Here is a 26,661-nt window from a genome sequence, read left to right on the forward strand (position 1 = left end):
CCCTTCTCCCTCCACCTGCCGACACGCAGCGCGCTGACGTCCCCGCGCCGGGAAGGCCCCGCCTCGGCCCCGCCTCCGGCCACCATCTCAAGCGTGGCTGCGTATACACGGAGCTAGCAAGAATCCCGACAAGGTGGAAGTTGACAGTGGGAGGCAAGAAATGCTTAGGGGGGAGTTTAGGGAGGAGTTTAGGGAGGGTATCGGACAGTCAGAGGAGAGCCTAAAGTAGCACAAAGGCGGTAGCCACACTCATCATGGCGGCCAAAGGGCGACCGAGCGGAGGGGGGCGGAGCCACTCCTGGCGGTTGGGGCACGTCGCCGTCTCCGTCGTCGCATTTATTGGTTTGTTTGAGAAGGAATCAGAAAGGCAATGGATGGAAGTGGACGTCGGTCAAAGTTAGTCCCGCCTCCAGACTCTCATCGCGCTTCTCAGCGCCGGGACTCCTTCAAGATCGCCAGTGCCTGCCTTGCTCGGTTTGCCCTTTTCTCCGGGGTGACGTCACGGCGTAACCGTCACACCCTCGAGACGTGCGAACGGCTCCGCAGGGTGTGGAGAAGGTGGAGGGTGCAGTTGGGTGAGGTAGCCTTGGGGTGTGGACTCCTGCCTGCTGGGCTGAAAGGCCTTGAGCTACGGGACGCAATGGAACTGGGAAGCTTACCGTTTGACGACGCTTGTTCCAAGGCGGAAGAGCTCGCTGCAGCCTCTGTCGCCGCCCTCTCTGTAACCTTGTTGGGCTGGGCGGGGAGTTCCTGCCCGTTCTCAACCTTGGGTCCGGAGCTCAAATGACCACCCATCTTGGGGGCCTCGAAGAGTTGGGCTTTTTTCCCCCTGCCGCGGCTTGGGCCATTAGGCAAGTGAGATTCGGCCCATGCGGTTTGGCGTCGTTTCAAGGGCCTTGACTTTTGTGTCACCTCCCCGAATTTGAGTTTTCTCTGGCTGACCACGTAGGTCCCCTGGGGAAGTTCCCGAGGGGAAAACTGATCGCGCTCGGCCAAATGAAAAAAAGAGGTGCAGCATGTTTGGGGCTGGGTGCGAAACCGTTCCCTCTTGGACGTATTTCAGACCCAATAGTAGTCGTTAAGGAGGAGACCTTCACCCAGGCCCTGCCAGGCCCTGGAAGCCTGTGCTGAGCTCTGCGGGAGGAGGGCCGCCGACCCCGAAAGTAGTCAACTAGGGGTTGCGGAAATGGAGCTGTTAGGCTTACACCTGGTTGGTGGGACTGGAGGACGTTTCACGAAGGAGGTAGCATTCGTACCGGACCTTGTAAAGGTAACGTGATTCCAACAGGTGGGAGTTGAGAACCTAGACTATTCTGGTTACAGCCGAGGGGCCATTTCCCAAGTTTGAAGGAACCCAGGCCTTGCTGTAGAAACTGGTTTCTGCCATTACTACTGACGCCTTTACTGCCGTGTGTTGCCTTTCTTTTTGCAGGGAGAAGAGGGATGACGATTAAATACATCAGATAAGAGCTAAACCTGATGGTAAAGATTAGAGAGATCAAGGTTTGTGTCAATAGAATGATGCATAACCATAGATTCTTAACCTAGGATTGTTGACCTGTGTGGACCATGGACGGGCTTCAGAAGTTTCTAGTTTTTTGTTTTTTTCTGTTTTACTCTCTTGAAATTACATGCAGAATAGTATATGCTCCTGGGAGAGATTTTGGCCACCTTTCTCATTCCCCGTTTCCCGATGGAAAGGAGCTGCTAACCTAATAGTGAAAATTCAGTATACTCATGGCCCCACATTCTTGCATTCATTAATGGGTTCTCTTCTACCTTCCCCCCCCACACACGGTTTAGTTGAGCCAGAATCTGCTGTGTAGACGTGGTCATTTTGCCTGTCTCCTGGGCTTTCCCATGTGGCCTCGTAGAGGTTAAGATTCCACGCCGTTAATGAGCAAAGAATTGGTGGCTGTTTGAGGCCAGGAGCCCAAACCTCGACCTCTTTCTCCGCTTATAGAGTATCTTCCACATGAGAGTGCTGTCATAAACACTGGTAGACAGAGGTAAACAAAGTGACTTCCTGTTTTCGTGGAGGTGTAGTCCAAGAGAAATAGTAAACAGCCAAGCAAATACGTAGACAATTGTGTTATAAAGGACAATGCAGAAAAGGCGAGTGCAAACATCATAGCTTAGCCTGGCCTACCTTTAACATGCTCAGCACATTTACATTCACCTACAGTTGGGCCAAATCATCTAACATAAAGCCTGTTTTGTAACGAATTATTGACTATATCATGTAATTGATTGAATACTGTACCAAAAGTAAAAAACAGAATGGCTAGGGACGACTGGGTGGCTCAGTTAAGCATTCGGCTTCAGCTCAAGTCCTGATATCACAGTTCACAAGTTCGAGCCCCGCATGGGGCTCTGTGCTAACAGCTTAGAGCCTGGAGCCTGCTTCTGATTCTGTGTGTCCCTCTCTGCCCCTCCCCTAGCTCGTGCGCGCTCGCTCTCTCTCTCTCTCTCTCTCTTTCTCTCTCTCTTTTAATGTTTAAAAATAAAACATTAAAAAAAACCCAATAGCTGTATGGGAACAGTATGGTTTAGGTATGGTTGACCTGGGTGATCACATGGTTGACCAGGAGCTGTAGCACCTGCCACTGCCCAGCCTCATGGGAAAGGATTGTCCCGCATAGCACTAACCTGGGAAAAGCTGCAAATACAAAATTTTGGGTACAGTTTCTATTGAATTCGTATCACTTTTGTACCATCATGAAGTCTAAAAAGTATACATTGATCCATTGTAAGTTGGGGACCATCTATATACCGTGCTACAGCACCCTTAAGGAGTTTGGAGAACACCCTCTATGAGAAAACTGAGAGGAAACCAGTTATTTATTTTTAATTTATTTTTAATGTTTATTTGAGAGAAAGAGAGACAATGTGAGCAGGGGAGGGGCAGAGCCAAAGGGGACAGATAATTCCAAGTGAGCTCTGCACCCACAGCACTGAGCCTGATGTGGGGCTTGAACCTACCAACCACGAGATCATGACCTGAGCTGACGTCAGACACTCAACCTATTGAGCCACCCAGGTGCCCTTCCTTTCTCTCTTGAGGATTAGTTGATGGTCCTGAACTTCTACCTAACTCAGTGCTGGGAAAAGGACGTTCCTAAAGTCAGAGAATGCGCTTGAGCAACATTCACAGGCAATCTTCCTCATGTACTAGAATGCTCCGAAAGCAAACCCTGGGGTAGGCCTGAAGGATATGAGCCAGGTATAGACAGCATCTACTACAGTGTGTAAACGCAAAAGTTGAGAATCACTGCCTGGACTGAGAAACCTAGAGGGAAAGTATATTCACACTTCCCTTTCGGTCTTTGTTGCCGTTAAGCAGCTCACCAGCATTGTGCTCTGCTCTTAGCACCTGCAGGGTGGAGGAAAAAAAAGACTGATTTCAAGACTTAGTGATGCCTTGAAGTGGTAATTGCAGCTGTAATCAAGTTTTGTAGGCTCCTTTAATGAAAGAAAAATTTTGAAGTCTTGAAATTAATGTGTGCCCTACATAAGTAACCTAAATATAAAGAAAAGCACAATTTTATGTCTTTGTTATAAACCGATTTTCTAAGCAGTTCCATGTCCGTGGAATCTGCCCCCCCCCCCGCTTCATCTGTCCCTTATCACATGTCACAGGTAGAATAATGTCATCTCTTGTTATGAGAGGGGACAATACCCATACCTTATTTAAGTGTGCTTCCTCTCTTGTACCTGGAACAGTGCCCCGCCCCCCCCCGCACGCGCGTGCGCGCACACACACACACACACACAGGCACATATTAGGGTGTCGTGTTGAGTAAATAGACGGAGCATGAGAGTACAGGGGACATGCACAAGCTAGGAGTGTGTAGCCTGGTGAGAAGCTGCTATCTTGGCAAACCCAGGAAATAAATGTCCAAAGGGACAGGCACTCAGAGCCTGTAAGAAATAAGTAGGTGCAAACGTTACTGTAGGAAAAAAAAAAAAATTGGTCTGTGCAGAAAGAATTAGCATCAAGCAGGATTCTGAGCCAGAGAGTAGCTTGAGGGTCACCCCGGCTGGCACCAAGCCAACTTGATGAGCTCAAGCTGAATTAAGCAAAAGTTGGGAAATACTTGACTGAGGTAGAGCCAGTTCCTAGGTGCCTGCTCCATTGCCAACACTACTCTTGTAAGGGTTTAATATGTCTAAAAGGCTACCTCATTAGGATGTTTATTGTAGCCTCACTGTAGTAGGGGAAAACTGGAAACAATTTACATGTCCACTGATAGAGGATTGGCAGTTGCTCGTATATATTATGTGAACATCTCAGGATACGTAAATGTGTGTTGGTGTAATTAATGCTAGCTGAAGTTACAACCCCAAAAGTTGGCTGGCTGAACCCAAAAGCTTATTTCTCACGTAAAGTCCAATGCAGATGTCCCTGGTCTCTCTCCTCCAAGCAGAGAGACAGAGATTTTAGTTTCTAATGTGCTGTGGCACCGTCTTCTAGGGCCTCCTTGGACTCCTCCCCTGGACCCTCTGCATCCAGCCGGCTGGTTAGCTAAGAGAGAGAAAACCACGAAAGGTAGTGAACGCTGGAAATGGTGTCAGTTATTTCTTCCCACGTCGTGTTGGTCTGACCCAGTTGTCCGGCCCCAACCTGAGTCAAGCAAACTGGGACATGGCTTCCTATGTGCTCAGGAGGAAGAAATGGGAATGATGAGCATCTGGCCAATCTCTGCTGCGACTGCTAATTTTGGTGGCCTCCAGGCCAGAGCTACTGACTTGCTGAGGAAGAGATGTAGGAGGATTATACTCTTGTACACATTGGATTTTATAAATCCAAATATTACCTCTTCAAATAAATTAAAAAAGAGGAGACTGGTGGAATTATGGGTCATCCATACCACGTAAGAGTGAAGTACATCTGTACATACTGGAATGGAACGATCTTCAGTGAAGGTAAACAAGTTGTAGATAAATTACTGCTATTTAAAAAAAAAATTTTTTTTTAACGTTTATTTTTGAGAGAGAGACAGGGAGCAGGAGAGGGATAGAGAGGGACACAGAATCTGGAGCAGGCTCCAGGCTCTGAGCTGTCACCACGGTGCTCCACACAGGGCTCGAACCCACGAACCACGAGATCATGGCCTGAGCTGAAGTCGGATGCTTAACCGACTGAGCCACCCAGACGCCCCTGTAGATAAAATAGATTTCAACATTGACTTAGTTGGGGCTACTCTAACAAATTACCATAGGCGGCTTGTTTGAACAACAAACATCTTTTTCTCACAGTTCTGGAGTCTGGGAAGTCCAAGACCCAGGTGCTGGTGGATCTGATGCCTGGTGAGAGCCTGCTTCCTGGCTTGTTGGTGGCTGTCTTTTCATTATATGCTAGTATGGCAGAGAGCAGGAGCAGGCTCTAATCCCATTCATGAGGGCTCCACCCTTATGACCTAATTACCTTTCAAAGGTAATCCTAATAGCACATTTAGGAGTAGGATTTCAATATATGAACTTGGGGAGACACAAACGTTCAATCTATAACATACATATATGTGAATGTATAGAGTAAGTTCTGGGAGATGTTTGGAGGTGCTAAAGACACTTGTTCTATGTGTGTTGTTAGAACTATAAGAACGGAACATTCCAATAATTGCTAGCTCTAACAATATAAATTCTTGAAAGTAATTCATTAAGGTTGGTTCCACAACAGTATTTTGGGGGCCCATAAATAGAAACCCCAGCCACGTTAGTAATCAAGAAAATGCACGTAAAAACTAAAATGAGATACCATTTCACCCTCACCAGATGGGCAACATTTAAAAGCCAGAGAATACCAAGTGCTGGCCGAAATAAAGAGCCGCCGAAACTCTCAGACCTTGCTAGGTGGAATGTCACCGGACGCGACCTCTTTGGAAAGCAGGTGGGTATTCCCTAGTAAAGCAGAAGCCGTGCTTCCCCTGCAGCCCGGCAGTGCTACTCCTTGGTACATATCGTAAATAAACTCTTGAACATATGTTCCAAGTAGCATACAGAATAATACTTACGCCACCGTGCTTTGTAATAACGAAATAAAGGAAGTCACGTAAATGGAACGTAAAAACATCCGTCGAGTGGACACTGTCCCTGGTCTCTCTCCTCCAAGCAGAGAGCCAGGGATTAGTTTCTAATGTGGCACAGTGGAAATGTACTTATTCCAGCTATATAAAAAACTCGGATGAATCTCCAAAACGACAGAAACAAAGTAACAATACACACACGGTGATTGCACTCGCAAAAAGGTCAAAAGGAGGCATAATTGAATAAGCTTTTCTGTATTTGATACTTACGAAGAGCAAGGAAGCAAACAAAAAAAAAATCCAGTGCGGTGACTGGCTCGAGGGCTAGGGAGAGGGACACAACCAGGATGTGTGAACAAAAGGAAGACTTTCCAGGTTCAGGTCACAAGTGCTCCACAATTCGTATATGTTCATGTGCTCTTCCAAAGTGTAAAAGTTTGGTTTCTCCTGTCTCGGGCTGTTCTGATGTTTAGGGTACCCCACAATCTGCCCTTCTCTTCTTTCAAACTGAGGGGTCTTCCAACACTCCCTTCAACCTGGTTTCACTCTGCCTTCCTTCACCGATTTGCTCAGACCGGTCCTCTTTTCTCCTCTTTTCGGGAAGGCCACTTTTCTCCTCCACCTGTCCGAAGTCCTGCTGGCTCTGCCAGCTTCAGCTGATGGTCCCCCCCTCCCCGCCCTCCGCTGCTTTGAATGCTTGGAGATTATTCCAGGCCTGAGGGAAGTCATGTATGCTTTCCAGCTCCCCCAAACCATTTCTGGGCACTTAGCCTGTGCTGCTATGGACCCACAGTCTTCTCTTTCTGTGAATATTCTGTATTTCAGGTTAGGTCACAGGTCACCCATTAGGAGTGAAGGCCACCCTATCACTAGAAAGGAAGTCAAGGACTTTTGCGGAGTTTTGGATTTGGCGGTGTTTTTTTGCTTTTTTGCCCACCGTAAGCCCTGCCAGCATGATGACAATTTAGAAATTTGTGAAGAGCCACATTTCTCTCCTAATTGGGAAAACTTGCAATAAGACATTTGCCATTTAATTCTCAACCCCAGGTGGGGGGCTTGGGTGGGGTCGGATTCTCTGAGGGCGGGTGTGGTTTATAAAAACATTTGAAAATACAGGTGTCTCTCACTAAACTCAGGAACCTGATACTCCTATTTATCTTCTGATAACTTGGTATCCCTCACTCTCTGAACTCAGGAACTGAAGAGATTTCAGACAGCCTGGAATTTGACTACCTAGTTTTCTAATATAAATTCAGATAAAAAGCCCAATAACATCTTTACAGCAACAATTAGATTTAAGTGCCAGGCAGTGTGCTAAGGGATATAAATACCTCACGGAGCCTTGTAAGGTTTTTTGTTTTCTTTTTGTTTTTTGTTTTTTTGTTTTGTTGTTTTTTTTTTTTTTGAGCAGCAGGCCAGAGTTTATTAGAATATAAGACCAGAAAGGAAGAAAATAGGAAAGATCTCTTTGCAGAAAGGGGACATTCGGAAGTGAACGCCCCTGGCCTGTGAGGTTTTCATGCCAGTTTCACAGACGAGGAAACCAACTCAGAAAGTCTGAGGAACTTGGCTCCAGAAATTCCTGGAAATGCTCAGCCCGGCACCCGCCCTGTTGTAAGTGCTCAACAAGTGGTAGCTGTTCTTTATTAGTCGGTGGGAATTAGAGTAAGAAAGCCTTGTGCGGGTTTGGAGAGTTACCAGTGCCTGCTGCGGGGCTGACCCAGGTCTGCGTCCTCAGGACAAACAGGTCTCCACCACCGTGTGCGTGATGACACGCGGCAGCACTGCCTCCGCCTTGCCGCCCGTGGCGTTTCTGCTTCATTTCTAATCGCAAACTCTGATGAAGGAAATGAAAGCTCTCTCTTTGATTCTCCGGGGATTGCGAAGGCTTGTTTGCCTCAGCACCCAAGCTGAAAAAGTGAATTCGGGCTTCAGGTCTTCCAGAATTAGAGAGGGCCCTGCCTGACTGCCTGGGCATTGAGTTGGAAAATTCAGGACACTAAGATATGGGGACAAAAGTGCCCTATCAGATGCGGTGCCCAGACGTTTATGAACGATTCTCCATATGCACAGCTGTGAGCAGTCTGGCTCAAGAGGAAGTTGTCTTTCGTTGTCCAAAAGGACCTGGATCCCTGAACTGGTGTTGCTTCCCTGGTGAATGGCAGCAGACCATGACAGAGGGAGGGCTCCGAATGACCTTGGAGCGGAATCTAAGCTCTGAGCATCCCATCTAGCAGACAGAGAAGGTGTTATCCTACCATTAACAGATTCTTCTGGTTCAGTCGTTGGGGGGTAACCTGATCTCTCTTAGGTAAGTGCTGATCCAGTCAGCTCCCCACCCAGTTCCCCATGCCATCCTCCCATAGAGTATCTAGTCGGACATGAAGATAATAAAACCCACCTTGACCCCTTACATATAATTACATAAACCTGTCCTTCAGTGTGCCCTGCCCAAGAATGTAATCCCCCCAACTAGTAAAAGTAGCATTGTGGTAGCTGTCATAGACTAGTTGGTGCCCTCGTGAGTCTTCCCGTGCACCTGATAAGCCTTGGGGAACAGCCTGAAAGTGGGGAAACAAAGAGGAACTCCACACGTCGAAAGAACACCCATCGGTGTTGAAAAAGTAGAGCTCTATAGACTCCGTTGCAGCTAGAAAAAAACATTTCCCAGGAAGGAGTTGGGCAGTTTCACCTGTTAATGTGCATCTGGTGTTCATGTTGTGTTACTACAATCTCAACCAGCAGGGAGACCTTGGAAGGAAGCAAATCTGGAGTGCCAAGAGCCCCTTGGATGGTCCCGGTGAAGCAAGTGCATGTGCTCGGTCACACACAAATGTGGTATTCTTCTAGATTAAGTAAATCAGGCTGTAGGAGACGTCCTGCCAGATGAGTGTGCCCACAGACTGCCTGGGGTAAGAGAGCAGATCTTCGTGCCATAACCCCTGGAGGTAGAAAGGATAGGAAGGACTATTTGAAAAAGAGAAGTGGGCAGACCTGAGGTCAGTAGAGTAGAACCAGCAACTAGGATGTTTGTACAAAGCACCCCAGCAGAGTGTCTTAACTTTTTTATGGTAAAATTTGAGGGATGGACCATCAATATAATTCTTTGGAGGGCCCTAGTTCACAGTTGTCCTGCAGCCCTCCTGTCAAAAGCCATGCCTGACTCACCCAGAGCCTGGTGTTCCTTCCATCCCGTGGAGATGAAAACTCACCTACCGGTCATATCCAGGCCATGAGGGCCACTGCCCTGGAAAGAAGGAAGAGGAAATAAAAGTAACATTTGTGTTTTCCCACCTGCAGGCATGTGGACAGAAGAAGCAGACAAGGGAAAGGAAGCAGGGCAGGCAGGCTCCAGGGTTCTCATTTCCCCGTCTATCTCCCCAATCCATCTAGATCTTGACCAGGGGAAGCTACAGAAGACAGATACAGAGAATACAAAGAACCCAAGAGCATCAGAGGCTTGTGGACCACTTCCCCAGTATGGCATGAGGGAGGCTGCAGGCTGCTAGAAGAAACCTTGCATTTGGCTCTGCATCGTGTCCGAAATACTGTAAGAACAATAAAGTAGCAATTCTGAAGGGCAGAATCTAGGCCAGAGAATACCAGGATACCTTACCCAGTCCCTCACAGCCTATACTTGTTCTGCAGGAGATCAAAAGCTTCCGTGTGCCCTATGAAGGCATGAGGAAGTGTCGTAGAGGCTTGCACAGAGAGTTGGAATGAAAAGGCTGCACAGGTAGGACTTTGTGGCAGAAGGCGAATGGTTGGGACCGTGGACTTTAGCTCTGTGTGCTGGCATCACACTCCCAAGACCAGACTAGGCCCACTGCATCTCAGCAGGTAATTCTAGGAACTCAGGAATCAGACCCAGTGTTCGTGGCAGAACCAGAGGACAGTGCAAGGACCTGCTCACAGGGATCCAAGGCAACCCCTTCCTTCTGCCACAAAGTCATGTTTGTGCTTTTCCTTTCCCATACTCCCAGATGCCACCTGAAAAAGTGGGGGGGAAGGGGAGAGAGAAACAGCATTTACTTAAGAGAGACCAGGTTAAGGGTGCCTGGGTGGCTCAGTCGATTAAGTGACTGACTTTAGCTTAGGTCATGATCTCACGGCTCAGGTCATGATCTCACAGTTCGTGGGTTCGAGCCCTGCATCCGGTTCTCTTTTGACCACCTGGAACCTGCTTCGGTTTCTGTGTCTCCCTCTCTCTCCCTCTCTGCCCCTCCCCCACTCGCGCTCTATCTCTCTCTCTCTCTCTCTCTCTCTCAAAAAGAAACATTAAAAAAAAGAGACCAGGTTACCTCCAAAGACACTGTTTGAACCAAACTAATCTCATCTTTTATCTACTGGCAAATCTAAATCTCCCCTTCCCACCTGGCAGAGCAGGGGCTTATGGGAAAGATTATAGAAAACAAAGAAGTTCCATTGTCTTTGCACCCCCAATTCACAGGGTGAATAAACATGCATCCCTGCTTTAACTTTTCTTGTGCTTTAAACTATAGGGCAGGCATTTGTAGTGTCCAGTTATAGTCAGCCCTTCAGTCAAGCCAGATACACCGTCACAGCTAGCAGTGAAGCAGGAGAAGGGGGCCTTTGTGACAGGAGCAGTAGTGATCCAAGGCAGACCGTGGGCCAAGTGTTCAACAGCAGAGTGGGCAGGACCCACAATAGAGCAAGGAAGGGCCCATCAGCAGACATCATGGGACTGTGGTTGGATGAACACTGCAGGGGGCTTGCAACAAATCCATTTTCTCAGGAGCTCTTGGTTGCTAGTGACAGAAAACTCAAACTACATCAGGCTATAATTACATTAGGCTATAATAATAGCCTACTGTTTTTGCTATGACAATAACCAAAATAAAAATTTGTTTCTTTCTGACATAAAAGCCTTAAGCAGTCCTACAACGATAGGTCGGCGCCATAGTGTTAAGGTCCCAGGCCCCGGCCCGTCTTGTGTCTCCCGTCCTTAACAAGCAGCTCTTAGCTCCCGCCGCCACACCCGCATTCCTGCAGCATGAAGTCGAGGCAAAGTAGAGGGCACACACCTTTCTATTAAGGTCATGAACTAAAAGTTGCATCACTAGCTTACTCTTCCATCCTGATGCCCAAAACATAGTCACATGGCCACACCTAGGGTCTCAGTTAGCCGTGGCCACAAAAATGCTTTGTAACAAACAACCACAAAATATCAGTGTGAGCAGTTATTCCTTGTTCACATGTCTACAGTGGAGCTGGTGTTTGGCTGGTCTGTGTTGGATTCAGCCGGACATGGCTCCAGGCTGCGGCTTGCGTTCTGATCTGTTCCATGTTTCTCTCGTCCTCTTGCCACCAGCAAGCTACCCAGGGCATGTGCTCCTTATGCTAATGACTTTCATGATAATGGCAGCATCCCTAGGCCTTGGTAAGTCATGTACATAGGTTAGAAGCTCCGTGGCAAAGGTTGCCGTAGAGCAAGATTGGTGACCTGGCACAGGTCTGAACCCTTTTACTTCTGTACTTACCTCTCCAGAATCGGAATGGCAAGACGAAAGTCGAGCCCGACAACTTCACAAGCACATTTAGCGCCTTTGCTTGGATCCTGTCTGCTGACATCCCAACGGCCGACATAAGTCACATACCCGAGCTCAGCGTCAGTAGGGCAGAAAGTAGACTCTCATGAAGAGAGGAGAGAAAGAAAGGAATAAATGTCTTCTGAATTATAATCTAATCTGTGATCTTCAGCACAGTGGCCATAGTAACTCCAGTGAAAATTCTGGAGTTCTATTCCTAAGGAAAGGAAGGGAAGCTAGATTCGGAGGACAATTTCTGTCACAATGTGTATCAGTCAGGAGGCAGTTTCTTCTAGTTTAATGGAAACATGAATGTGTTCCTCGGTGGAAGCATCCTTCTCTTTGGCACTAGGACCTCCAAACCCACTGAGCCCAAGTTTGTAGAGATGAGAAGCACAAAAATTCCTTTATACAAAGTTCATTTGATGTAACAGTGAGGAGGGTCACCTCACTCCATTCAATTGACTGAACCACCCAGGTGCCCCTCTCTAAAAAAAAAAGAAAACATAAAGAAAAGAGTAAACTTGAACTCAAGGTGAACAGAAGAAAAGAAATGACAACCAGAATGAAATTCAGTGAAATACTAAACAAAAAACGAGAGAGAAAAAGCCATGAAACCAAAAACTGATTCTTTGAGAAAAAAATCTATACAGTTGTTAAACTAGTAGTCAGACTAATCAGGAAAAAGTAGAGAAAACACAAATTACCAATATCAGGAATGAGAGAGATGACATCACAGTTTTTACAGATATTGAAAGGGTAATTTAGGAATATTATGAACAACTTAATGCCAATATATTTAACAAATGAAATGGATGCATTTCTTGAAAGACACAAACTATCAAAACTCCTTTCTGAAGGAATAGATAATGCACATAGAGTTATATCCACATTTTTGAATTTTTAGTTAAAATACGCACCCGCCGCCCCCAAAGACAGTGTTGGCAATGGCCAGATCAGCTTGGTGAGAGCAAGTCTGTGTTGTTGAGTCCATCAATGTCTCCTTTCGTCACCGTGGGCCACTTTGCAAATGGATCTATTAACCAAGCACTAGAGAGTATCTGAGGAAGAGGCCATCTGATGTTCGCAGATTGTGTCATCTTGTCCTGATTATTGAGAGTCTCATCTACAACAGATGCCCTTGGGTGAGCATTTATATGGAACATGAATATGCTTTGTGGATCGCAAGAAGTCCATCTTTATTTCGACCTCCTTGTCCCCAGCCTTCTAATCTTGTTCTTTCCAAATTCCTGACCAGTGGGCCAGGCTAACCCCCAAGTCAGGTTAGATCTGGGCATTAACTAGATCTGCAGTAGAGTTCTGCTCACCGGAGAATGTCCCTTCTCTACAGGCTTTTGGAGCCACTCCAGAGCGGGCTGTGCTGCAATGCTTCTGGCTGCTTCTGTAAGAAGCCTGCACTTTCCTTTCCTCCACTAACTGACCTTTTTTGTTTTTAGAGAGAGAGAGAGAAAGCGAGAGCACGCAAGCTGGGGAAAGGGACAGAGAGAGAGAGAGAGAGAGAGAGAGAGAGAGAGAGAATCTTAAGCAGGCTCCCTGCTCAGCTTGGAGCTCGACATGGGGCTCAATCCCATGACTCTGGGATCATGATCTGAGCTGAAATCAAGAGTCAGATGCTCAACCGACTGAGCCACCCAGGCAGCCCTCCTCATGGCCTTATCGTTTTCCACCTGCACTGTATCCCAGGCCACTGCCATGATAATGTGCTTATTTGTGAGGACACTGCCTGTTATGGACTGCCAGGGTCCCATTTCGCCACAACAAGGAGGTTATCCATGCCTTCCTCATATACATGAGCATCTCAGTTCTGGAATCCTACTTTTTTTTCAACAATTCTATACATTACACACTGCTCACCACAGTAAGTAGGGTTACCATCTGTCACCATACAGTATTATTACGGTATTATTGACTGTACTCCCCATGCTGTACTTTTCGTCTCCATGACTTACTTGTTTTATAACTGGAATTTTGTGCCTCTTAATACCTTTAATACCTTTCATCTATTTCATCCATCCTCCCCACCCACCTCCCCTCTGGCAACCACCAGTTTGTTCTCTGCATTTATGAGCTTGTTTCTGTTTGTTGGTTTATTATTTGCTTGTTTGTATGTTTTGCTTTTTAAATTCCACATGTAGGTGAAATCTTACCATATTTGTCTTTGTCTGTCTGACTTATCTCACTTAGCGTAGTACCCTCTAGGTCCATCCATGTTGTCACAAATAGTAAGATCTCATTCTTTTTTTTAAGTCTGAGTAATAGTCCATTGTTATATACCACATGTTCTTCTTTTTTTAATGTTTATTTATTTTTTATTTTTTAAACATTTATTTATTATTGAGAGACAGAGAGAGACAGACCGTGAGCAGGGGAGGGGCAGAGAGAGAGGGAGACACAGAATCCCAAGCAGGCTCCGGGCTCTGAGCTCGGCACAGAGCCCGACGCGGGGCTCGAAGTCACACAGTGTGAGATTATGACCTGAGCCAAAGTCTGACGCTCAACCGACTGAGCCACCCAGGTGCCCCTATACCAAATGTTCTTTATCCACGGAATCATTTCTCCCCCCATGGAATCTTATTTCAAAACCACTTCTTTTTTTTTTTTTTTTTTAATTTTTTTTTAACATTTATTTATTTTTGAGACAGAGAGAGACAGAGCATGAATGGGGGAGGGGCAGAGAGGGAGGGAGACACAGAATCGGAAGCAGGCTCCAGGCTCTGGGCCATCAGCCCAGAGCCTGACGCGGGGCTCGAACTCACGGACCGCGAGATCATGACCTGAGCTGAAGTTGGACGCTCAACCGACTGAGCCACCCAGGTGCCCCTCAAAACCACTTCTAATACCAATGATTGTACTAGTCAGGTCCCAAAAGGAAGTAAGTGGCACACTCAAAATGGATAACTTGAGGAGAGTTTGATAAAGGAGGTTTTTGCAGAGTCATGGTCAGGGAATAGGGAATCCAAAAAGAATGTGCACTAGTCCAGGACTGGCAACCTTGGGGAGCAAAACAGCCCTAGGCCATGAAGGAGCAAGGAGACAGGGGACTACTGGGACCAGAGAAGGTAAGTGAAGGAGAAAGCTACCTGAAAGTAGCTATAGCCTTTGATAGAAAGGAAGTTATCCCTCGGCAAGCTCTCAAGAAGGGAGGCAAGCGAATAAATACCCCGACTTCCATCTCTTCCTACTCTCTGATCTCCTGCTGGTGCCTCCCATTGGCCAACAGAAAACCAGTGGACAAAGGGAGCCTACTGATGTCATCCTTGAAGGTCAATACTCTGAGGCACAGAGCCTGGTGGAGAACAAGGGGAGGAGAAGGGGAGGAGGAGACCTATCTATCTAGCACACAACCCAAACAAGTTAAACAGGGAATTTACTGGTTCCTGCAAAGTCAAGCTGTAAGGCTTGAAGCAAGGGCTCAAATAAAGTCATCAGTGTCTGGTTTTTCCTCCATCCACAGGTTTCATATACAGGCAGGCTCTCCCATCATGCTCCAAAATGGCTCCAGAATGCACAGCCTTTTTCATTCAAACGTAGTGGAGTCTATCAAAGGATTCATTGGGTCTCATTGACTCTCATTGGGTCACATGAAATGCCTGAACCAACCGCAGTGCTTAGCATCAAAGAGAAGTGCTGCTTGGCCTAGATCTCTGGAGCTAGGACTGGGTGAAATCATGGCATGGAACCTGGATGACTAGGGAAAAGTTGATATTGAATAGCCAAAATGCTACATACCCTGTATCATCTTTTAATGGTTGAAGCAGAACTTTTCCATTTTTTTTGTATCTGTGGATCATCTGGAGATCCTGTTAAAAGTGCGGAATCTGATGAAGTAGGTCTGGGGTGGGGCAAATTAATTTCATCTGTTTCTTTTTACTTTTTTAACATGGTTACTAGAGCATTAAAAAATACATGTGTTTCTGTTGGATAGTGCTATCCTAGAAGGAGGTAATGAAGTGGATGAAGGTGTTGATCTTGAAACACATTCATTTTCACTTATGAATACTCAATCAGAAGAACCAAATATAGCAGAGACCACATGAGACTTACCTCATGGGTCCTTGGACTTGGTCCACCCTCAGGACCTCAGGGTTATGTGGTTGCAGGTTGAATTAATGCATGAGTGCTTAGGATAGAGGACTCTGGAACGAGCCTGCTACGGTTTGACCTGAGGAAAGAGGAAATGCTGGGGATCCCAGAGTTGCTCCCCCCAACCAGCAGTCACTTCATTTCCCATTTTTGTTTACGCAGTTGTCTGAATTACAGGAATTACAACTGTGCTTATCAACTTCCCTGATCTGTCCTGCACACATCCACTCAACTGATCTCTGCACTCCCTTTTAGCCCTTTCCTGCCCAGACATATGCTCCCAGCTGCAATCTGCTTTCTAGGAACTCCCTACTGAACCCAGAATGTCTTGTCCTACCAGTCCACGGGCCCCCAAATGTGTCTCCCACTTTCCCCATCTGTCTAAGTTATTCCCTTACTGCTTGAATCTCTGTCTCCACCACCTCCACCTTTCAAAGCCCACCTCAAGGTTATCTGCCTCCAGAGAGGCCTTTTCAAGACCTGGCCCACAGAAGCCTGCCTTCAGAACTTGTAGCACATGCTGTCTTTGGCCAGCATATCTGCTATGGAGGGCTGTGTTGTCTAACTCTTAAGTTATTAGGGTTTTCCTGCATTTGTGCCTTGATTCTTTGGGCTGTAAGTTCCTTGAGGACAGAGCCCTGTTTAGTTTATATTTGAATTCCCCTTTTGACCAGGGCCTGTATAATAAATAGATCCTCAAAAAATATAATTTGGCTCATTTTCCCAATACAAAACAAAATGCTAGTTGAAAATACATAGACTTTTATATGAAATATATGCATAAACATATTTTCAATGATCATTTTTATAATGGAGAGTATTCTTTTTTAAAAACAAGATAGTAGATAAAGGCTGCGAGGATGTGGAGAAAAGGGACCCCTTGTGCACTGTTGGTGAGAGTGCAGAGTGCAAATTTCCAATAAGCCAGTTGGAAAGCAATTCCACTTCTGGGTATATATCCAAAGGAAATGAAAACACTGTGTCAAAGAGATATCCGCACCTTCATGTTCATAGCATTATTTATAATGACCAAGGCATAGAAACAACCTAGGTGCCCACTGATATGTGAATGGATAAAGAAGTTGTGGTATCTATATACACAATGAAACATTTAGCAATAAATCCTGCCATTTGAGACGACATGGATGATCCTAGAGGGTATTATGCTAAATGAAAATAAGTAAGGCAGAGAAAGACAAATACTGCATGATCTCACTTACATATGGAATCAAAACAAAGAACCAAGCTCAGAGAGATCAGATTTGTGGCAACCACAGGTGGGAGGTGGGGAGGGGGAGGGTTGAACTGGATGAAGGTGGTCAAAAGGTAGAGACTTCCAGTTATAAAATAAATAAGCACGGGGGATATAATGTATAACTCAATGACTAATGACTATGGTTAACACTGCTGTATAGTATATTGAAGCTTGTTAAAAAGAGTGGATTTTAAGAGCTCTCTTCATAAGTAAAAAGGTCTTTTTTAAAATCTATATGGGATGATGAATGTTAACTTACTGTGGTAATCATTTGCATTGTATGTAAGGAAAGTCATTATGCTGTATACCTTAAACTTACATAGTGTTGTATGTGAATTACATTTCAGTGAGACTGGGGGAATAAGCAAGATGGAAAATTAACTTTAATCATTGCATAAACGTTTTTTTACTTCATTTTTATGTTAATTTTTTTCATTGCTTAACTTATTTTGAGAGAGAGAGAGCACATGTGCACACACATGCACAGGGAGCAGCAGAAAGAGGGGGAGAGGGAGACTCCCAAGCAGGCTCTGTGCTGTCAGCGTGGAGCCCAACTTGAGGCTCCATCTCACGAACTGTGAAACCATGACCTGAGCCAAAATCAAGAGTCAGATGCTTAACTGACTTGAGCCACCCAGGTGCCCCAATTTTTTATGTTAAATTTTTAAAAAACTGTTTAATCTTGGGATAATTATAGATTCACAGGAAGTTGTAAGAGTAGTACAGAGTGTTTTTTGGGCCTTCTCTACAATTTCCCCCAATGGCTATATCTTAGGGAATTGAGATACAATATCAAACCAAGAACTTGACATTGGTACAACTTGTGTGTATAGTTCTTTGCCACTTTATCACATGTATAGATCTGTGTAAACACCACTGCAATCAAGATACAAAACTTTTACCTTTAAGATCTCCCTTGGCTCCCTCTTTATAGACTGCCCATTCCCCTTCCACCAGCAGCCCTAACACCGGACTAATCTAATCTATTCTCCATTGGTCATTGTAAGTAGACGTTCGTTTTGACTTATTTTTGATGTATAGAGAGTGTTTCTTTGTATAGATATTTAGTAGGTACTCGGTATAATATTGTATGTACATAATTTATCTCAGTTCTCCTTGTGTTCACATTACCAGTTTCAGTGAGGTGTCAAAACTTTCTTCCCTTCAGGTCCCTTTACCTGCCCCTGTTTGTAATCGTCTTAAATATTTCCTCTGCATTAACTGAGAACCATATCAGACAATGCATGAGTGTGTGGGAGAGGGAACCCTAGACTGGGCCAGGTGGGCTTTGTTCTTCTGAGGAAAGAGGAAATTGTAGGGGTCACAGAATCCCTCCTCCTGGCCAGCAGTCACTCCATTTCTCCTTTCCATTGTGCAGTTGCTTGAAGGAGAAATTATCACCATACTTAGCAACTCCCCTAATTTATCTGGCACACAACCACTAAACTATCAGATGCCAGTCAAGAGGAGAAGGAAAACCTTTTTATTGACTTGTTTTTGCATTTTAGTTCTTTCTTCCTGATGTCCCAAGATTCTTTTCCTAATCATTTATTTTCTCTTTCAAAAACTTCCCGTAGCTATTTTTTGAGGTTAGGTCTGCTGTTGACAAATTCTCATCATTTTTCTTTGTCTGAGAATGTCTTCATTTCTTCTTCCTCCCTGATTTTCACTGGATAGAGGATTTTGCATTGACAATTCTTTTCTTTCAGCACTTGAAAATGTGGTGCCACTTTCTTCTGACCTCTGAGGCTTCCAGTGAGAAAGCTGGTGTCATTCAGGTTGTTTTTCTCCTTATAGGGAAGGTGTCATTTCTCTCTGGCCACTTTCAAGATTTTGTCTTTGTCTTTAGTTTTCAGCAGTTTGAGTATGATGTATCTCGGCAAGGATGTCTTTGGGTTATCTTGTTTGGGATTTGATCAGCTTCTTGAATCTATAGGTTCAGGTTTTTGCCATATTTGGAAAATATCCAGCCATATTTATTTGAATACTTTTAAAGTTCCATCTTCTTGGGCCACCTGGGTGGCTCAGTCAGTTAAGCGTCCAGCTTTGGCTCAGGTCATGATCTCACGATTTGTGGGTGTGAGCCCTGCATCAGGCTCTGTGCTGACAGCTCAGACCCTGGAGCCTGCTTCCAATTCTGTCTCCCTCTCTCTCTGCCCCTCCCCCACTCGCACTCTGTTTCTCTGTCTCTCAAAAATAAATAAACATTAAAGCTCTACCTTCTTTCTCCTCTACTTTTGGGATCCCAGTGACACAAATATTAGATGTTTTCTTAAAGTCCCGCAAATTCCTGAGGTTCTATTAATTTTTTTCAATCTATTCTCTGTCATTCATATTGGGTGATTTCTATTATTCTGTCTTCAAGTTCATTGATTCTTTCCTTCATCCTCTCCATTTTACTATAGAACTAATCCAGTGAGCTTTCTACTTCAGTTACTTTTTTTCAGTTCTAAAATTCCAGTTGGGTTCTTCTTCATTTCTTTTATTTCTTTGCCAAAACTTTTTGTTTGTTTGTTTATTTGAAGTGTGTTTGTAATTGATCACTGAAACATTTTTATACTGGCTGCTTTAAAATCCTTGTCACGTAAGGGCCCCTGGGTGGCTCAGTTGGTTAAGCATCCGACTTTAGCTCAGGTTAGGATCTCATGGTTCGTGAGCTTGAGTCCCTCATGGGGCTCTGTGCTGACAGGTCAGAGCCTGGAGACTGCTTTGGCTTCTGTGTCTCCCTCTCTCTGCCCCTCCCCTGCTTGTGTGTATTCTCTCTCTCTCTCTCTCTCTCTCTCTCTCTCTCTCTCATAATAAATGAGTAAACCTTATTATTAAAAAAAATAAAATCCTTGTCAGGTAATTTCAACATCTGTATCATGTTGGTGTTAGTATCAGTTGGACCGTCTTTTCTTGCTCAAGTTGAGATTTTCCTGGTTCTTGTATGAGGAATGATTTTCAGTCCCAGACATTTTGAGTATTATGAGACTCTGGACCTTATTTAAACGTCCTGTTGTAGAAGGCCTTCTCTGGGGCACCTGGCTGGCTCAGTTAGTAGAGCACGTGACTCTTGATCTCAAGGTTTGAGCTCAAGCCCCACACTGAACATGGAGCCTACTATTAAAAAAAAAGGTCTTCTCCATGCCGTCAGATGGAGGTTGAAGTTCAGGTTTCCTACTCAGCCTCTGTTGACATCCTGAGAAGTGGGAATTGGTGAGGGGTACCCAGTTACTGCTGGGCCAGGATGGGAATTCAGACTGCCCACGGAGCCTCTGCTAATACCACCCTGGCTAGAGGGGGAAGGATGCCTCCATACTGCTCCCCTTGTGGCCTCCACACACATGGAGGAGGGGCACATTGCTGCCGGCCGTGGTGAAAATCTGACTCTCGCTGGCCTCTTCTGACACTACCCTGCGTGGAAGTCGAGGGTCCCCATTTGGCTTGGCGGGGAGGGTATAGGTGGTAGTGTAGCTTTTTGTACAGTTTTTGTGGCTGGAGTAGAGTGATTATTTTCTAAAAGTTTTCTTTCCTGCTACGCTGCCCCTTGCTAGTCCTTTGGCTAGAAAGAGCAAGCCCTTTTTTCTTTCCCTTTCTTTCTTTCTTTCTTTCTTTCTTTCTTTCTTTTTCCTTCTTCCTTTTTTTTTTTTTTTTTTTGTCAGTACCAATTAGTTTCTGGGTTGCTGGCTTCTCCAATACTCACTCTGAAATACATAATGCAAAGAGAAAACCCTGGGAATCACCACCATGTCATTCTGTGGGTCCCAGGGTACCTTAGCCTGTCTGCCTTCTTTACACCTTTCAAAGTCTCCTTATGTTTGTTTTATATGTTAAGTCCAAGGTTTTTTTTTTTTTAAACTGTACTTAACAGAGGGAATAGGGAGATGTGTGTTTACTCCATATTTTCCCAGAACCAGAAGTCCCCAGGGCCTTTTAGACCATTTATTCTGCATGATCTGGCATACAGCAGCCAGTGGGGACAAAGTGCCCCTGAATTGATGGTGAGTTCACCCACCCACCTACCAGCACAATGGCCCAATGTGTTTTGCTCTGTGAGTCTGAGTTCACCTTCTAGAATTTGAAATTATCCCAGCCTGGTTTGAACAGGCATTCTCCAGTTTTCCACCCCTTGCCACTTCCCAGCCCCATAACCCAGAATTTTCTGTCAACCAGAGGCCCCAAAGAGGCTGTTCCCTCATTGTTGAAGGAAAGAAGTGTGTTCATGTCTTCCTGGCTTGGCTGAAGAGCCAGGGGCCCCCCTTGCCATGAAGCAGGCTTTCGGCATGGCTACTAAGGAGCCCTGACTCTTCTCTCCTTGTTCAGGGTCAGTGGCACTGGCCCTTCTGACTCAAATGCCATGCTGTTCATGAAAGTCCTTTTTAGGGGCACCTGGGTGGCTCTGTCAGTTGAGCATCCGACTTCGGCTCAGCTCATGATCTCACGGTTCGTGGGTTTGAGCCCCGCATCGGGCTCTGTGCTGACAGCTCAGAGCCTGGAGCCTGCTTCAGATTCTGTGTCTCCCTCTTTCTCTGCCCCTCCCCTGCTTGCTCTCTGTCTCTCTCTCTCTCTCTAAAAATAATAAACATTAAAAAATAAAAATGAAAAAAAAGAAAGTCCCTCTTAAAATAAAGTTAAAGTATTTTGAGTGAAAATATTCTTGGTATACTTTTTTTAAGCCTCAAAATGAGTAATTTTTTAAAAAAAATCAATTGTCAGAGATGAGATTTTCAGATGTCTAAAAATAAATGATCAAACTTCCTTTCTACTTCCCCAACCAGATGAGAAAAGATTATTTTTTTGTTTCAGTCATTCCTAATTAATGATTTTAAAATACCTACCTTAGGGAGATGCAGAGAGATCTATCCAAGTGGAGTAGTAATACTGCTTGTACTTTTAAGCTCAACACAGTTTCTAATTATCAAAAATTTTAAACACACAAGAATAAGGAGAAAAAATGAACTAATTCAATAACTATTGTGTGGTCACATTTATTTTATATATACTTTGCTACTTTTTTCAATTTACTTATTATTAAATAATAATTTAAATAATTGAGAGAGAGAGAGAGAGAGGGAGAGCGTGCTCATGAGTGTTTGGAAGTGCAGAGAGAGAGAGGAACAGAGGATCCAAAGCCGGCTCTGTGCTGACAATAGAGAGCTCGATGCGGGGCTTGAATTCATGAACCGCGAGATCACGACCTGGGCCAAAGTTGGACACTTGACCAACTGAGCCACCCGGGCGCCCCTACTTAACTATTTACAAACAAATCCCAAACATCATTTATTTCATGCCAATATACTTCCGATTTGGACTCTAACAGATTTGGACATTTTCTTATGTAACCGTAATGCTATTATCACATCTTAAAAAAATAGTGATCATTTTTTGGCATCATCTAATACCCAGATTTCCCCAATTGTCCCAAGACAATGTCTTTGTTTTTAGTGGTAAAACACACATGACATAAGATGTACCACCTTAACCATTTTTATTTATTTTTTGAATGTTTATTTATTTTGAGAGAGAGAGAGCGAGCAGGGGAGGGGCAGAGAGCAAGGGAGAGAATCCCAAGCGGGATCCTCGCTGTCGGCACAGAGCCCGACGCGGGGCTAGATCTCAGGAACCGTGACATCATGACCTGAGCTGAAGTCAAGAGTCATAAGCCTAAACGACTGAGCCATCCACTTGACCATTTTTATACAGTTCAATACTGTTAAGTACGTTCGCATTGTCATACAGTCGAGCTCCAGAAACATTTTTCCTTGTGCAAAACTGAAACCTTGTACTCACGCATTAAGCAGCTCTCCGTTCTCTCCTCCCCTCAGACCCTGGAAACCACCATTCTGTTTTCTATCTCTCTAAGTGTGGCCATTTAGATACCTTGCGTAAATGGATCATACACCATTTGTCTTTTTGCAACTGGCTTATTTCCCCCAGCATAATTGCAGCACGTTCGAATTTCGTTCCTTTTGAAGGATGCGTAGCATCTCCATTTTATATGTGTTCTACGTCCTGCTTATCCGTTCATCCGTCAAGGGATATTTGAGTCGCTTACCTGTTTGGGCTATTGGGAATAACACTGCTATGCCTATGGGGTCTCTTCAAGACCCTGCTTTCAATTATTTGGGGTACGTACTCAGAAGTGGAGCTGCTGGATCGCAGGGCGTATCGGCGTTTAAGTTTCTGAGAAATTGCCGCACGATCTTCCACAGCGACTGCACCATGTTACATTCCCCCCAACAGTGCACCGCGTTCCAAGTCTGCCACATCTTTGCTAACACTTGTCACCTTCTGGAGTTGTTTGATCGATAGTGGCATCATAATGGGCGTGATATGGTATCTTGTTGTGGTTTTGAGTTGTAGTGACGTTGAACGTTTCTTCATGTATTCTATCAATCATTTGTATATTTCCCTTGGAAAAATGTCTGTTCAAGTCCCTTGCCCATTTTTAAAGTTGTGTCATATTTCTTTTTTGTTGAGCTGTAGAAGTTCTGGATGTTGTTATTTTTTTATATTGAATATAATTTATTGTCAAATTCGTTTCCCTACGACACCCAGCGCTCATCCCAACAGGTGCCCTCCTCGATGCCCATCATCCACTTTCCCCTCCCCCCCCCCACCCCCCATCAACCCTCAGTTTGTTCTCAGTATTTAAGAGTCTCTTATGGTTTGCCTTCCTCCCTCTCTGTAACTTTTTTTCCTCCCCTTCCCCTCCCCCGTGGTCTTCTGTTAAGTTTCTCAGGATCCACATATGAGTGAAAACATATCGTATCTTTCTCGGCCTGACTTATTTCATATTTCACTTAGCATAATACCCTCCAGTTCCATCCACGTTGCTGAAATTGGCAGATTTCATTCCTTCTCATTGTCAAGTAGTATTCCATTGTATATATAAACCACATCTTCTTTATCCATTCGTCAGTTGATGGACATTTAGGCCCTTTCCATAATTTGGCTATTGTTGAAAGTGCTGCCATAAACATTGGGGTACAAGTGCCCCTATGCCTCAGCACTCCTGTATCCCTTGGGTAAATTCCTAGCAGTGCTATTGCCGGGTCATAGGGTAGATCTATTTTTAATTTTTTGAGAAACCTCCACACTGTTTTCCAGAGCGGCTGCACCAGTTTGCGTTCCCACCGACAGTGCAAGAGGGTTCCCGTTTCTCGGACCCTCTCTAGCATCTGTAGTCTCCTCATTTGTTCATTTTAGCCACTCTGACTGGCGTGAGGTGGTATCTGAGTGTGGTTTTGATTTGTATTTCCCTGATGAGGAGTGACGTTGAGCATCTTTTCATGTGTCTGTTGGCCATCTGGATGTCTTCTTTAAAAAAGTGTCTACTCATGTCTTCTGCCCATTTCTCCCCTGGATTATTTGTTTTTCAGGTGTGGAGTTTGGTGAGTTCTTTACAGATTTTGGATACTAGCCCTTTATCTGATATGTCATTTGCAAATATCTTTTCCCGTTCCATCGGTTGCCCTTTAGTTTTGATTGTTTCCTTTGCAGTGCAGAAGCTTTTTATCTTGATGAGGTCCCAATAGTTCACTTTTGCTTTTAATTCCCTTGCCTTTGGAGATGCGTCGAGTAAGAAATTGCTGCGGCTGAGGTCAAAGAGGTTTTTTCCTGCTGGATATTAACTTCTATCAGTTTATGACCCAAGAATGTCTTGTTACACATGACCTGTTTGAACCAGGATCCAGCATAGTCACATAGTATTATATATATCTTATTGTCTAATCTGGCAGAAACCCCTCTCCCTGTTGTTTTTCCCCTGTCATTGCTTGTGGCAGAATTCAGGTTCATAGTCATGTAGTCTTATAGTTTTGTATTTTAACTTTGCTGCTGCCCTCCAGAATTTTCTGCTTTTGCCTTTCATAACATTTCAGCCGTGAATTTTCCCTATTGAAAAATGAGGGGTGGGATGCCTGGGTGGCTCAGTCAGTTAAGTGTCTGTCTTTGACTCAGATCATGATCTCACGGTGTGTGAGTTCAAGCCCCGTGTCGGGCTCTTTGCTGTTCAGCACAGAGCCCACTTCAGATCCTCTGTCTCCCTCTCTCTCTCTGTCTCTTCCTTGCTCTCTCTCTGTCTCTCTCTCAAAAATAAACATATTTATAAATAAATGTTATAAATATTTATTTTTGAGAGACAGAGCATGAGTCTGGATGGGGCAGAGAGAGAGAGAGAGAGAGAGAGAGAGAGAGAGAGGGAGACACAGAATCCAAAGCAGACTCCAGGCTCTGAGCCTGACACAGGGCTCCAACTCATGAATCTCGAGATCATGACCTAAGCCGAAGTTGGACCCTTAACTGACTGAGCCACCCAGGAGCCCCTACAAAAAAATTTTTTTAAAGAAAAACGAGGATTTCTCTATCAAAGGTTCCTAGAGGACTAAGCCCAAAATGAGAAGAGGAAGCCTTCTTGGCGTCTGGGAACCCACCGGTGGGGAACTGGGCATTGGTGGAGAGAACGTGCGAGAGGTGTAAGGATCAGGTGGGAGTGAGGTGAGCACATTCAGGTCACCAGCCTGCCTGAGAGAATGCAGACTTTTCCCGTGACGTGACTGGTGTCACCCCGAGACCCCTGCAACCTCATGACCAGGAGCCGATCCAAAGGCTAGTCCCCAGCCATAGGTAGCACGGGGCAGATCCTAGGGGCTCTTCCAGGACCACCCTGTGGGTCTGCCCCCTGGGGGACCCTGGAGAGGAAGGTCCCATCTCAGGGCTGCCTTGAGTACATGGGGCCTTTCTAGGAGTCCCTGAAGGCACAGGGGCAAGGCCGGGGAGCCTCCAGTATCCGGGAGGCTCAGGAACCGGGACACGGCAACAGGGAGACCATTGAGAGAAAAGCTATGGTCACTGATAATGTCGGGGCACTCTAAAAGATCACTAGAGCTATCTCTCGGATTAGAATGATCAGTGATTTTTAAAAATAATATATTTTCCAGGGGCGCCTGGTTGGCTCAATCGGTTAAGTGTCCGACTTCGGCTCAGGTCGTGATCTCATGGTTTGTGGGTTCGAGCCCGCGTCGGATTCTGTGCTGACAGCTCAAGCCTGGAGCCTGCTTCGGATTCTGTGCCTCCCTCTCTCTCTGGCCCTCCCCTGCTTGTGCTCTTTGTCTCTAAAATAAATAAACATTAAAAAAAAATTTTTTTTAAATATATTTTCCAAACTTTCTTGAGTGAACAGTAAAAAAGTGACATTCTATTTAAAAATAGATCAGAAGCAGGGCATCTGGCCAGCTCATGCAACTCTTGATCGCGGTCAGGGTTGTAAGTTCAAGCCCCGCATTGGGTAGAGAGGTTACTTAAAAATAAAATCTTTAAAAAAATAATAATAAAAGTAAAAATAGATCAAAACCTTCAGGATTAACACAAATATGCTTAAGGACCATTACTGATAACTGAGTTCTCCAGAGATCTGTGGGCTGGAGTGGAAGTTCTCCAGACCCTCTTGGAGCCTAGAAGAGCCAGGCCAGGACCTAAAAGTGTGGCACAATCCAGGGAGAACCACGCTTGGTGAAGGCGAGCAGTGCCCCTGGTGTCTGGAACTGAGGCCACAGCCCCGGTGAGGCCTGGGACGCGTGAGCAGGGGCCCAGCCTTCGAGAAGCCCCTGCCAAACAAACCCACTGGAACCTACCCAGTGGGCCCATTTCTCTTGCCCAGGAGAGCTTTATCCCCAGTAAACTGCTTCCAATCTCCCAGACACAAGTGAAACCTGCTATTTTTCCAAAAGTAGAGAACTCTTTA

General features: G+C 45.2%; 1 long non-coding RNA gene across 8 annotated transcripts; it reads left to right on the top strand.

Annotated features, from left to right (window-relative positions):
* Nucleotides 1-14: 14 nt before the first annotated feature.
* Nucleotides 15-26,065, top strand: LOC125921435 (uncharacterized). Of its 8 annotated transcripts, none has more exons than XR_007457420.1 (5): nt 15-133; nt 1,433-1,503; nt 4,475-4,926; nt 5,776-5,890; nt 9,420-10,283. It is a non-coding gene; the product is annotated as an uncharacterized LOC125921435 (long non-coding RNA). The 8 variants fall into 8 exon arrangements; XR_007457417.1 differs by lacking the exon at nt 15-133 and adding an exon at nt 25,859-26,065 and having other exon boundaries at nt 161-1,503; nt 9,420-9,576; XR_007457418.1 differs by lacking the exon at nt 15-133 and adding an exon at nt 11,536-17,348 and having other exon boundaries at nt 161-1,503; nt 9,420-9,576.
* The last annotated feature ends 596 nt before the right edge of the window (nt 26,066-26,661 follow it).

This window comes from Panthera uncia, chromosome C2, assembly GCF_023721935.1.
Source record: "Panthera uncia isolate 11264 chromosome C2, Puncia_PCG_1.0, whole genome shotgun sequence".
Classification (NCBI taxonomy): domain Eukaryota; kingdom Metazoa; phylum Chordata; class Mammalia; order Carnivora; family Felidae; genus Panthera; species Panthera uncia.